Source organism: Ambystoma mexicanum, chromosome 3q (genome assembly GCF_040938575.1).
Source record: "Ambystoma mexicanum isolate Mex_15411 chromosome 3q, UKY_AmexF1_1, whole genome shotgun sequence".
NCBI classification, from domain to species: domain Eukaryota; kingdom Metazoa; phylum Chordata; class Amphibia; order Caudata; family Ambystomatidae; genus Ambystoma; species Ambystoma mexicanum.
Genome location: NC_090926.1, coordinates 211,124,163 through 211,138,183, shown reverse-complemented (window position 1 = coordinate 211,138,183; position 14,021 = coordinate 211,124,163).

The window sequence follows — 14,021 nt, the reverse complement described above, 5'->3', positions numbered from 1 at the left end:
CATCATACCTTCTCTCTGGGTTAACTGGACAGAGCCACAGCTCCACTTTGAGTCTGTTTCTCATACTTTCAAAAACACATCCTGTAACATGCCCTAGAATCCAACATGGTGGAACTCTTGCTACCTTAGACCCAGACTTTGACTCTACCGCAACACTTCTCTGAATCGATCTCGTACGCTTACAACTGTCAGCTACCTAATCACACAGCCATTAAAACCCAACACTGTACACTAAAGCTAAATGCAAACAACATCACCCTATCTTTAACCTCTGCAACGTGGGTACATTGTTACTCTTTCTGAATGGCAATATGGTGTTTCTAATATGTCTCAAAGCTAACTACAAAGGGATACATGCACATTCTGCCATGCCCGATGAGAGTTGCTAGCACTAGGACACCTGCTAATTCATTTTTTGCATGTCTGAATCTCTTCGCCTGTCTCCGACATTGCACTTGCATACCAACAAGACAAATAGCTTTATGATGTGCAATATATGAATGGTCACTGCTATTAATATAATATATCGAGTGAAAGCATGGGTGAGTTTTTTTAATAATGTACATGGTGCACTGAATGATTTTTAGTGACTTGTAATTTCGGCAGATAAGGCACAGTGAGATAAAATGGTTATTCCAGAATCACATGCTTAAGTTAAGTGGTGAAGGCAGGATTAGGGTCCAGTCTTCAATTTAGACACTTGTCCACATCTCAGCTAATTTCTATACAATAAAAGTACAAATAAAAATATGTGTTCAGCTTGGCTTCAATAAGACTCTCTTTTTTAAATTAGATTTGTATTAGCATTTTCAAACATGAAACCTTTAACTCCCTAACCCCGCCCTCTTCCCGAGCCCCTATCCATCCCCTCCCCCATCCCAGTCACATCCTCTGCCCCCACATTTTCTCCAAGCTCCCACTTCATCCCCTCCACCCCCCTTAGACTCAATTGTCCAAAGTCTGGGCAGGTCCATTTGCAAACCCCCTCATCCTGACTCTGCTTGACCCTCTTGAAGCCGGCCCAAATGTCTAGTGTATCTATGAGCTCTTTTTGGAAGTGGCCCCGTCTCTCTCAGCCTTCTGGTGGCTTCCATGCCTACTGTAAATAAATCACCCTCAAGAGTTCAAATTTCCACGGGCACCATGCTCCCCTTAAGTTTTTCTGGAGAAATTTCAAAATGACATCTCAGTCTTTCTGGAAGCATTGGTGGTCCCCCTGAATAGAGTATGTAACCCACTCTAGTGCAACTAAGTTTCACATTTTCCCCACCCATCCTTGTTCCTTGGGGGTTTGGGGAGATTCCTTGTTTTTCCACTTCTGGACCACAACCAATACACCGGCCATCATCAATATACCGTACACCTTTCTTTGTGACTTAGTCGGTAACCCCTCTAAAACTCCCTCAGGCCCAGTATGATTTGCCCCTGGATCCCTATCATTTGCATCCCAAATATCTCTTCCATCGCTGCCTGGATCATGGCCCAATAAGATTGGATGTGCGGTCACTCCCACCAGATATGATTCCATATCTCACCTCCCCACATTCCCTCCAACACATTTCTCGGACGGTTGGATAGTATTTGTGGAGCTTCTCCGCATTGAGATGCCACTGTACCATCATCTTGACCCACATTTCTAGAATTTGGATGGCTTTTGCTAACCCAGGGATAGGTCCCACAATGAGGCCCAATGCTCCATCTCCATCGGGTGATGCACGACCCTCTCCCATTGACCCATATATTGCCAATTCCCAGTCTCCTACCCTTCTTTAATAAGGCCATAGAAGTCCCCCACAAGTGTTTATCTCCCGACTTTGATACCACTTACTTTGCAAATGGAGTGAGGTACCTGGTCGCTGCCCTCCTGACCTTGGGATTCATCAGCCAGTGTCTCAACTTGAAGTAGCAGAATCTCTCTCCCAAATGGAAGTCCTGTTTGCACTGGTTAAAGGTTTTCAGCTCTTGGCCCAGGAACATGTCTCTAATTTTGTGACACCACCCCTCTTCCCACTTCCTGAAGCCTCCGCCCTTCCTCCCTGGTGAAAATTGACAGGGGGGTCAGTGGCGAGGGGATGGTGGCCAGCCCCGCCCTTCTCACTGACTCATTCCATGCCTCTCCTACCAGCGAACCAATACCGCTACAATACATGTTTGAAGGCCTATCTTCCCTTGGTCGCCAAAGAACCTCCTCCAATGGGGCCCCCATAACTTTACTGTCCATTGGTCTCCAGATGTCCCTCCATTCGTCCCTGAACCAATCTCTTATTATTTTGATCTGCGATGCTAGATATTATACTCCGCAGTTTGGTTTCCCTAAGCCTCCCTTGTTCCTCAGGGCTCACAAAACTTGCCTCCTCACCCTAGGTTTTTTGCAATTCTAAATTAACGCCCCCGTAAATGTTTGGAGGAGCTTACAGTAAGTGTCGGGCACCCGAATTGGCAGAGTCATGAAATAGTAGAGTATCTTCGGGAGTACCACCATATTCAGAACATGGATACTTCCCATCCATGATATTGCAATGGGCCCCCAATCAGACAACATATTTCACATTTTCTCCAGTAGGGGTGAGTAGTTGGAACCGAAAGACCTGCCCATTTATACGGGAGGGCCTCCTTGGTGTCTGCACCATATCTAGCGGAGCTTCCAGGTTCCTCAGACTTCTGAGAGTATATCCTTAGCCTTGCCACCTCGACAAACTGCTGTAGGACCCTGTCAATCCCCCTAAACGACCTCACCGGGTTCATAATCAGTAGCAGTAAGTCATCCATGAAAGGGGATTTCTTGTATTTCTCTGGTGGATCGAATGGTGGCCAGAAGTTGCTCCTGGTGGATAGCATAGAGCAGAGGGGAAAGAGGACACCCCTTTTTCGTGCCTCTCGAGACCGGTATACTTTTGGAAAGGCTCCCTTTAATAGCCAGATGTAACAAGGGCTTTCCCAGTAGTTGCCCTTTATCTTTGCCAGGAATGTATCCCCGAAACCCATATTCTCCATGGTGTGGAAGAGAAATTGCCATTCTACCCTATCGAAGGCCTTCTCTGCATCTACGTCTAAAATAAGGGACGAGATTCCGGTTTTGTTAAGGTTTTCAATTAGGTGGATAACTCCTCTTGTATTGTCATGGGTCGGTCTACGTTCATAAAACCCTCCTGATCTGGGTCAATGAGCTTTGGGAAGAGCTGCTCCAGTTTGTTTGCCAACACTTTTGTTTATTTTTTGGCATCAATGTTAATAAGTGCTATCAGCCTGTAAGAGCTGCATTGGGTGCTGTCTTTCCTTGGTTTCGGCAACAAAACTAATTTGGCTTCTTCCATTGTTGGTTTAATTCGTCCCGGTCCCCCAAAAGGAATTAATAAGAGACACCAAATACAGTCAAGGATTCTCTGAAGGTTTTATAGAAGTCTGCCATGTATCCATGTGGACCCGATGCTTTTCCCCCTGGCAGTGTCGTTATTGCCGCTCAAACTTCCTCAGGCTTAATATCGCCCTCCACCTCTTCCCGTTCCAGCCTAGTGATTTTTAGTAGCGGGTAGTCTGACTTATATAAAGAGGAATAATATGCCGTGAATGTTTCCATAATGTCTGGCTGGGGCAAACTAACCTTGCCCTCCTCTGTCCTCATTTTTAGTATGGTTCTCATCATTTCTTTCTTCTTTAACATCCTTGCTATCTGCTTTGTTATTTTTAATGAAAAATTGCTGCTTAAGAAAAATCAGGGACCGTTCTGTTACTTTCGATTGTAAGACTTCCAGTTGGCCCTTGTCTGCTCTATATTCCCTCCTAAGAGCACCTCCAGCTCCCTCCACCATTCGGGCCATCTGTTGTTTTAGCTTGGACTCCAGTTCCAATTCCAACTGCCTTCTTTGTCTGTCCCTATGAGATTTCGGGGCTATAAGCGACCCCCTCAAGGTGGATTTAAATGCATCCCACACAACTTGGCTACATGTCCCTTCTGTAATATTGTTTTGGAAAAACTCCAATATTGTGTCCCTCAACTCCCACCTTAGGAATTTGTCTTTAAGGATGTACGCTGGGTAGCGCCATCTCCACAGCTCTGGTGAGCTGTGCCCCATTTGTAGAGTGAGGATAATGGTAGCATGGTCCGCAATGGCAATTGCCCCTACCTCTATATCTGACACGCTACCCAATAAGGACCTTGATACCCATGTGTAATTTGTTCTCGGAAAGGTTCTGTGAACATTGGAGTAGAACGTATACCCCTTTGAGTTCCCCCACAGCTCCCTCCAAACATCCACCAGGGAGAGATGTGCCATTTTTTCTTTTAACTCCGCTGATGGTTTGCTCTGATTATGGAATTCCTGTGCGCTCCTGCCCTCATTGGGCTCCCACGCTAAGTTTAAATCCCCCATTAATATAATTCAGCCTTTCGCGAAGACCTCCAGTCTACTCAGTTTGGCCCACAGGAACTTATATTGTCCCGCATTCGGGGCATAGATCGCTACTATCGTGTAAGTCCCTTCCCACCCCTGGCGTGTTAAAGCTAAGTATCGTCCCTCTATGTCCCTACCTGTGGAGATAACCTGCAAGTTTAGGGTATTCCTTAAAGCTGTCAGCACCCCTCCCCTCTTTCCTGGTGCATTAGATTGGAATATCTGATGGTACCCCCTTATTCTCACTTCATGCTTGTCTTGGCTTTGGATATGTGTTTCCTGTAGGGCTATTATTCCCGGCCCCACTCGCCCCAAGTATTGTTTCATCTTCTTTCTTTTCACCAGGGAAATGATCCCTCTGATGTTCAGGGAGATGACCTTCAAAACGTCTCTCTTAGCCATGATCATGTTGTGTCTCTTGGGAATCTCTTGCTATAGGCAGCCTGCGACTGCCCGCCTCTCTCTCCCACACCTTCTCACATACCCACCTGCAAAATCCCCTTCCCCCCATCTCCCTTGCACTCCCTGGGTGGGCTCAACCAGCCTCTAGCCCCCCTGATCCACCGAATCGGGAGTTGATCCCGTGTAACAACCCAGCACATCCCTGTGCGGGTCCCCCAGAACCATTTCAGATTCCAACATAGACTAATCCCTGTGACCTGCCCCCCCCAACCCCAGTACCTCCTTTTTATTTAACGAATGTCCCCAGACATGTCGCCGGTAAGATCCGTGAGTCCAGCACTCATCTCTTTGGTGTTGCATTTGGGGCATGTGGTGGAGGGTTAATTACCTCTCCCTGACCCTTTACTACTGGCCCACTTGGTCCACTTGCTGCATGCTTCTTCTTGGTTCTTTTCAGTGCAGTCATGGGCCATTCCGACAGCTTCCTCTTGGCAGATTCAATCATCTGCTTTGGGGACCGCTCGTCGTCATCCTCAATTCCTAGGATTCTCATTCCTTTATCGCATGTGGTGATCCGGCATTGACGCCCCTCTCATGCTGACAGGAGTCCAAAAGGAAATGTTCATCTGTACCGTATTTCCCCCTTATTTAGCACACTCACCACCGGACCCATCATCCGCCTCTTCACCAGGGTACACTGAGCTAGGTCCTGAAAGTTGGACCCATTATAGGTGATCTACAGAGACTGCCAAGGTGAGAGATGTCCTCGCTGCGGTCTGCTCCCCGAGCCCCTGCTCGCCACCTGGCTTATGGTTCCCCACACCTCTGCTCTGGCCCTGGAGGGGCTTTTTCCGAATAGTCACACACACACTGCTCCAGCCCCCACTGCAGGATTTTCTAAGAGTGGCCCAGCACGTTTAACTGTGGGCCTATATGTGTCATGGGGGCTGTAACATCAAGCCCGCTGCCCAATCAGCTCTTGCCCTCCAGGGTAATGGACCACAAATCTCGCACAAAGGCCTGTTATGAAGTAGGGCGGGTCGCCGCCTTGGGAAGAGGTGACCTCGCTGGCATGCTGCTATTCGTCCACCGTCCCACTGTTGCCAACAGGGGGGGGTCCACTTACTGTGCCAGGCTTCTTTGCTCCCCCACCTCTCCGGGGCTCGGTGGGTGGGAGTCCACGCCCTGTTATAGAGGACGGAGGCTCCAGCCCCTGCTCACTCCACGGCTTTCCGTTTCTCTTCTGGCACTCAGCTCTGGCTGCTGGAAGTCACCAGTCCACCCGTTCTACTCAGGCAAAGCGGGATACAGTCCGCGCTCCTTCCACACCTCAAATTTCTGCTCCACCTCTCCAGGGAGCACTGGTGGAGCCCATTGGTCTATGCAACCCGGACTTTGCTTTGATCCAAAGGGGGCCTCTGTGGAGTCTCCGCTGCTTCTTTTCTTCCTTGCTGGATTGAGGATCTCGCACACCCTTAAACTCGGGCCATGAGCCCCCAATGGGACGCGGCAGTCCTGCACCACTTAGTTCGACCCCCACCGCTGTTCGGGACTACCCGAAGTGTCAGGCTGCACATGACCCCCGACCCTTCGTTACTCCTTCACCCATCGTTGCCTGGGCCTGGGTCCGGCTTCTCTCTCGCAAACTCGCCCGCCTCCAGCGTTAGTCTGGTCTTGTGGACCTCGTTGCTGCAGGCCATGCGCTACTAAACTCAGGGCCCCCAGACAGTTTGTTGGTTTCCCGCTCACGTTCCACCTCATTTATAGCCAACCTGCATTCCCCGTCTCGTGGAGCACCTCTCTTTCACATGTCTGGGGGGACTGGTTTATCAGAATGCATATTTCAGGCCACGGGGGGGAGGAGGGGGTAGAAGAGCTCTGAGTCACGCAGCTCACCTATCTGTAGCCATCTTGTAATCCAATAAAACTCTGTTTTAAATAGATATCTTGAAAAGTACACAAACTATCGTGCTAAATATGTACATCCTAATAGAAACATGTTAAGCAAAACACTATAATTGTAGTCATGCAAACGGCAGTGGTGTGTCTTTTACATTCCAGTAATATAGCATAAATTAACATTAATGTTTCCATCTTGAAGTCTACAAGAACCAGAATGCAAAGAAACAAGAGCTTAAAAAAGAACCTGTGGTTTTTTAAAACGTTCTTTCAAGATTTAAAGACACAAGACAACATATACTTTGTGATCAGTCACCTGTTTGTAGTTCTTATTTGGCACAGGAAATGATGTGAAGATAACATGCGTTTCCACAAAAAAAGCAAACTGTTCTCTCTGTGTCACAAATAATCAGACATCATAAGAATATAGGAGACAGATCAAAAGCTTTTTGTGGATTTCGGTTAAGTGTCATGAAAAAAAGATTTGGGTGGCTAACCGGACTTTTGAGTAGTCTTCCAGAAGCAAATGCCATGCTCAGTTCACACAATATTAACACTTAGTTAGGTCTTGTTGGAGACAATTGTAACTCCAATGATTCACCCCCTAATAAGCAGTGGCGTCACTAGAAATAAGCATTAGTGGGGGCCAACCAGGGAGCAAAAATACAACGGGTGCGTGGGCACGATGGTGGCCATCAAATAATTGTCAACATGGCAAACTGATTGAAATATACCTATATTTTACCAAGCTGGTTAAAACATGTGGCATTAAGCATGTTCAGAGTAGGTTTCAGACAATTAGGGCCTGATTCATCGGATGTCTGTGCTGTAAATAGGGACTGTGCGCGCAAAACCGCATGCCAAAACATGTTTGTCGATTCATGGAGGGACGGCCTGAATGGGCGATCGCATGCCCACAACTGCGCAGGTAAAATCGTATTCATGGATCTGACCATGCAACTTCTAGTCGGGGAAATGAGCACGCAAAGCTCTTGATGTAACTGCTACCCGAAGACACTTGCGCATAGGAATCACTGTGCAGAGGTAAGATTGCATGGTGGATTTACGGGTGCGTGCACGCAGCCAGGGTTCCGATAGAAGTTAGAGGTGCGCGTAAGCAGTGCAGCAGGGTGCAGGAATGGTCTACAGGGGTTTGCATGCAGATATTTCAGAGTTTTACCAGAGTTAAGGAAATTTGAATGCATGTTGTCAGGGTGCCGATAATAGTTACAGGGGACCCTGTGCAGTGTTCCCGAGGTGCAGACCTGGACACGGGGACCCTTGGTACTGTTTCATGGGTGCATGTGTTCACGCCGGAGGAGCATGCAAAGCTAGCTGTATTTGGGTCTTTTTGTTTTGCGTGGGGCGTGTCAGCTGCGTTCCGGTCATGACTTGCGTGTCTGGTCACTTTGCGTGAACAATTCCATGAATATGTAGAGCTTGCAAAAACACTTCTGAGTATGTGCTTGAGCAGAGGTGTTCTCGGCACACAGGCTTTGCGGGGTCTCTGTGCACTTTTCTATGAATCAGACCCTAAATGTTTTGCATCAAGTTAATATACAGCCTAAAAAGTTAACTCACGTTCAGCAGTTGTAAAAATACATTATGCACTTAGCAAGAGACTGCCTTCTTTTAACTCAAGCAGACATCATTCTCAGCACAGCTTCAAATAATGTGTAGTTGGAGTTGATAACAAAAGAGACATTGCCTTCAGCTGAGCTTTAAATAATAACCAGTCAAAAAGTGTTAGTTTAACAGAAGAGATATCCCTCATACCTCAGTTTCAAATGATAGTCAAGGACAGTCTGTTTAACAGATGAAATATCACATAAAGGCACAGGGGGAAAGGAGGCAACTGCTCCCTTGGTTCGTTAGCAATGGGTGCAGAAATCTCACTTTTCCCCTGTAGAATTGTTTAGTTTCAGTTTCTAACTGTACACCCCAGTGGGTTTTCGTGATTTTTTTAATTGGAGGCACATATATATTTCCCACCAATCTGCCAGAGCGACCAAATGTAGCAAAGGAGCCCACACAAATCAAGAGGGGTGGGATGCCCCCGTCCCCTTTGAGAGTTTATATAATGAATAGCTCAAAATGGTACCTACGAGCAGGTTTTTTTGGAAAAATTGGCTAAAGAGCCAAGCAGTTTGCAATTGGTTTTGGAGGGTAACTCGGGAACAAATCCAATATATGCAAGTCACCAACAGTGCACAGGAACATTTCCCCGGTACATTTTCATGTTGTCTTCCCCCACAATGTATGCCAGGTTCAAAACATTTTCATGCTGGCTGTGCCCATGCATTTCCATGTTGGCTCGACCAACATATGCCAGTATTCCCATATAAGAACCTTCCCATGTTTACTTTGCACATAGTGCCATTAATAATACTGAAAGAAAACATGTCCGCACTTATTCTGCGAATATGTAGCAGTGCCCACTGTAAGAACATACTCCATTTGACTTTACCATTAAAAATTCTATGCTACTGTATGAAAACATGTTCAAACTGGCTAAATCAAAATGTCAGCCTAGTCACATAATAACACTCATTATGCTTGCTTGATCAAAGATGCCCAACACAACATGTCATGCCACAGTAAGAAGTGGCCAGATTAGCTGCATCAAAATGCCAGAAATAGCTAGTCTGGCTGCATTAAAATGTGGTGCCCAGTGATGTCAGCGCTGGAATCAAACATTGTTGGGAAACGATATTTATTTGCAGCCACTATCCAACACTATCCCCACATATTATAGGACTGGAGTTGGTTCATATAATTGCACCAGTCCTATAATATCTTGGGAAGGATGTTAGGTGGGTGGAAAAAATATTGTTCACCCAAAGGTGTTTCTTTCCAGTGCTGAAATAACATACAACCTAAAGATGCCAGTCTACTTATACAATAACACTTACCATGCTTGCTTGAACAAAGATGACCAATACAAAATTGAATACCACAATAAGAAATGGCTAGACTGGCTGCACCAAAATGTCAATCTAGCTGTGTAATAACACTTCTCATGCTTCCTTTATCAAAGCTGCCCAATGCAAAATGTCATGCCTCAGTAAGCAATGGATAGACTGGCTGCATTACAATGCCAGTTTAGCTATATAATAACACTTATCATGCTTTTGCTTATCACAGATGCCCAGTAAAACACACTATGCCTGACCCCATGCCCCCAACACCTCACATGCACACAATCAATGTGATTCATGGTTATTTTTTTACTATGCATTTATTGTAGATACCGAGTACAAAAACGCTCTGTCTGGCCCCTTGGTCCCCCGGTGCCTCATATGTAGACAATGTGAGTATGTGCACATGCAAGGCACTGGGGGGCCCAGGGGTCAGGCATGATATTTTTTACTAATCATCCATCAGAAAAGCCAAGACAAAAAATACCATGCCTCTCCCCTGGGCCACCCAGCGCCTCACACAGGGAGCTGACTTTGGCCATTGTTGCTCAACCCCCCTGACTCTCCTGCCAAAGTCAGCGTCCCGGCCTAGCACAAACACATGCGCAGATACATTCACACAAAATTCACACTTATCATGCACTATTTCACATGTACACCCATCATCCTACACACAACACAAGCATATACACATACATACACATTTAAATTAACGTACCTTCTGCTCCAGTCCTGATGTTTCCTCCCAACGCTCCAGCTCCTATGTAGCACAAAGCAGGGACCAGGAAGCAATGTTTGCTTCCTGGTCCCTGCACAGTCGCACAAAATCCGGGGCACTGATGACAGAGTATCCCACTCTGTTTGTATGAGCGAAGCGCAGTAGCACACCCTTGCACATACAAATATGCAGTTCCACTGCCAGCATTTGCAATGGGCCATGCAAGGCTGGGGAAGCAAAATGCCCCGGATTTGCATGACCCATTGGACATGCGGGGCTAGGGAACAGAACTCTCAAACGGAAACTCGGTCTCCCTTTGACAGTTCCAAGCAGCCTAGAAGCGCTCCCTCAGCTGCAAAAAGCAGCAGCTGATGGAGCACTCACTGTTTAAACAGGGCTGGCTCCTCGGTTCCTCCATAAGGGCCGAGAGCGTCGGGCGGTCGACACCTTCTCGCCCATTATGGACGAGCCGCCACTGGTACATCCTCAATTAATCTATGAACAGGGTCAGTGTGGCTGGAGATTAAATGCTGCTGACTTTGAAGTCATGTACATGAGCTGCACTGTTGGTACTGCAGTAATGTTTAGCACATAAAGGGATCCTTGGACATGCCCTGCAGTAGAGGCTAAAAGGTTAGTTCAGCAGGTTGAGTGACTCTTTCTGAGATGGTACATTTTATGTTAAATTATATTTATATCATGCACTATCACCACCAGAGTGGTCCCCTGTCGCTCTGACAGATTTGAAAAGCAAGAGGGTAGGGTGAGTTAGTAGAACTGAGTGGGAAAAAAGTGTAAAAGAGATGTGATGTGCTGTTGAAAGCTTCAGTTCAGTTTACACCATTCTCTGAGTGTAAATGTGATTTTTTTCGGTCGGTAGTTGTCATGTGCTGTTGTGGAAGGCTATGTGTTGTTTGTTACATTGTTGTGGTGCAGTGAAGTGTGTACAATGTAGGTATGGTTGTGTTTTGTTTAGAATTTGAGAGGTGTAAGCAGAGGGATGAGATTTTTAGTGGGTTGGTTAGTGGTGGCACTCCATCGTACCTCCTCCGCTTTGACCACCTGTGATACGTGTCCCTGTTAGTGTCACGTATTGTGGTGTGCTGGGGGGTGGTCTCCCTCCCATATTCTGTGTAGAGTTTTGGGTTGTCTGCAGAGCTATTTAGTGGCTATCTCCCCTCCACCCCCCTCCACCCTGTGTCCTGGATCATGTATTTTCACCACTTCGGCCTCTGGCATATCCTGGTATGTGCAGCCACCATCTCGATTCTGGGCCACTTGAGAGGAGCTGGGGGGGGCAGTGGGACCTCTTCCCTGTGCCCTTTTTGCTACCTAGCCCCCATGGTTTTTCATTTTGGTCACCACTCTTTCCACTTCATTGTTTATCCCCTCTATCCGTGGTTGAAGCCAGGATGCTCCCATCTCTCTCGTTAGCCTCTGGTTAGACCCTTCATGTGGTCCCGGGTTTCCCTCCCACTCAGAAGTTTGTCCACTTCCCTGCACATGTCATGGTATGCTTTTAGTCATTCATCTTGCGACATGTGTGTTCATTCTGTGGGGTGCAGGTGTTTCTCATTCCTTTTTGTCTGGTTCTGAGTTGAACAGCCAGGTTTTTAGGAGTTTTCTGAATTTTAGATAGTCCTTAATGTTTCGTATTTCTCTCGGGAAGGAGTTCCACATTTTTGTGGCTAGGCTAAAAAATGCTGATCCACCAAATGTTTTCCTTGTGTACGGTTTAGGTTCCATGTGGATGTCATTGCTGGATCTAAGCGTTCTGGTTCAGCTGGTAAATGGTGATTCTCTTTTGTAGGAATTCTGCTCCTTGACTGTGGATTGCTCTGTGCTTATGCACATTGTTTGAATGTGATTCATTTTTTTACTCATAGCCAGGGTAGCATCCTTAGTGCAGGTGTTATGTGGTCTCTTCGTGAGAGTTTGAGGAGGAGTCTGGCTGCTGCTTTCTGTATACGTTGCAGTTTCTTCAGTAGAGAATCTGGCATACCAAGGTATAGTCTATCCTGGATATGATGAGGGAGATGATGGCTAGTGTTTTGTGCGTAAAGGAGTGGAATAGTAGGATCATTTTGATCATGTCTAGGTGGAAGAAGCATTTCATGATTATTGTGTTTACTTGCGGTTCTTGTGTTAGCTCGTTGTCCATTAGGAGTCCAAAGATTTTGTACTATTTTTGATGGCATCAGCACTGTTCCTAGTTCTGTTGGTCATGGGATGTATGGGTTGCTTTCCTGGTTTTTGGATATGATCTTTATTTTTTGTCTTGCCAGGGTTGAGCTTGAGGCTGTTTGAATTCATCCAATTGTCGAGTTCTTTCAGACAGTCTACTAGCATTGTATTCTCCTCTTATACATCTTTTATTTTGTAGATGATTTGTGTGTCATCTGCGTAGTTGCAGCAGGTGATGCCATGCCTTTTAATGAGATTGATTAGTGGGGTCAAGTAGATGTTGAAGAGGAGTGGGGATAGGGAGGATCCTTGCAATACTCCACAGGTGGTGTCCTGCGGCGCAGATTTGAATGATTTTATCCATACTTTTTCTGTTCTTTCAGATAGGAACGATTTAATCCAGAGCAGTTTTGTATCAATGATCCCTATTTCTCCCAGACTCCTGATTAGGATGTTGTGGTTGACTGTGTCGAACGCTGCAGAGAGGTCAAGTAGCATCAGTGCAGAGTTTGTGTTGGAGTCTGACTTGGTCTTTAGGTCATTCCAGACAGAGAAGTGCAGTCTCCATTCCTCGCATTGTCTGAAGCCAACTTGTGCCTGGTCCAATAGTTGGTGTACTTCTACGTGTTGGAGTACTTGTTCATAGACACTGGCTTCTAGCAATTTTGCCGGATAGGGGATGTTCAGTATGTAGTTAGAGAGGTCTTTCACATTGCCCACAGTATCCTTGAGGAGTGGTTTGATGTATGCAGATTTGAAAGACTGCAGTACTTTCCCCATTGAGAGCGATTGGTTGAAGAGGTTTCTGTGGCGTTCCAGTGGCATGCCTTGTGTGAGGATTGATTTATAGATGTCTGGTGGGCAGGGGTTCATTGGTGATCCTGCTTTAGTGCTAAGTTTCACCAGCTTGATGAATGTCTCTACTGATGTCTGTGAAAAGGTTTGCAGGTTATTCTGTGGTTCCAGGGTCAGTGGGGCCTGGTGCTTGGTCTAGTCCAACTAGTCTGCTTTGTATGATCCAATGTATGTCAGTAATTATATTTTTTAAGTGGTCTGCAAGGTCGTTGCATAGTTTTTGTGACGGTACTGGTTTGTTGTTGCAGCCTGGTGGGTTTCTCGTCTCATTTATGATGTTGAGTAGTTCTTTTTGGGTGCTGGTGGCTATTGTGATTTGGTTGTTGCAGTATTTATTTTTGGCTTTTAGAATTTCCTTTTTGGATGCTCATATTTGTTCTTGACAGTTTATTATTTTTGCCTGGTCACAGTTTTTCCTCCATTCTAGTTCACATTTCTGGTTTGGTTTTTTCATTGTACTCAGGTAAGGTGTGAACCACCCTGCCACTGCTTTCTTTTGTGAAGGGATGAAGGGTTTTTCCAGGGAGATGCCGTCTATTGTTTCAGTGATCCATTTCTGGATTAGGTCTGCTCTTTCGTTTAGGACGGTCCATCCAGGCTAGCGTTTGATGGTTTTGAGGATTTCAGATGTTCTTTTAAGTTGTTAGTTTTGAT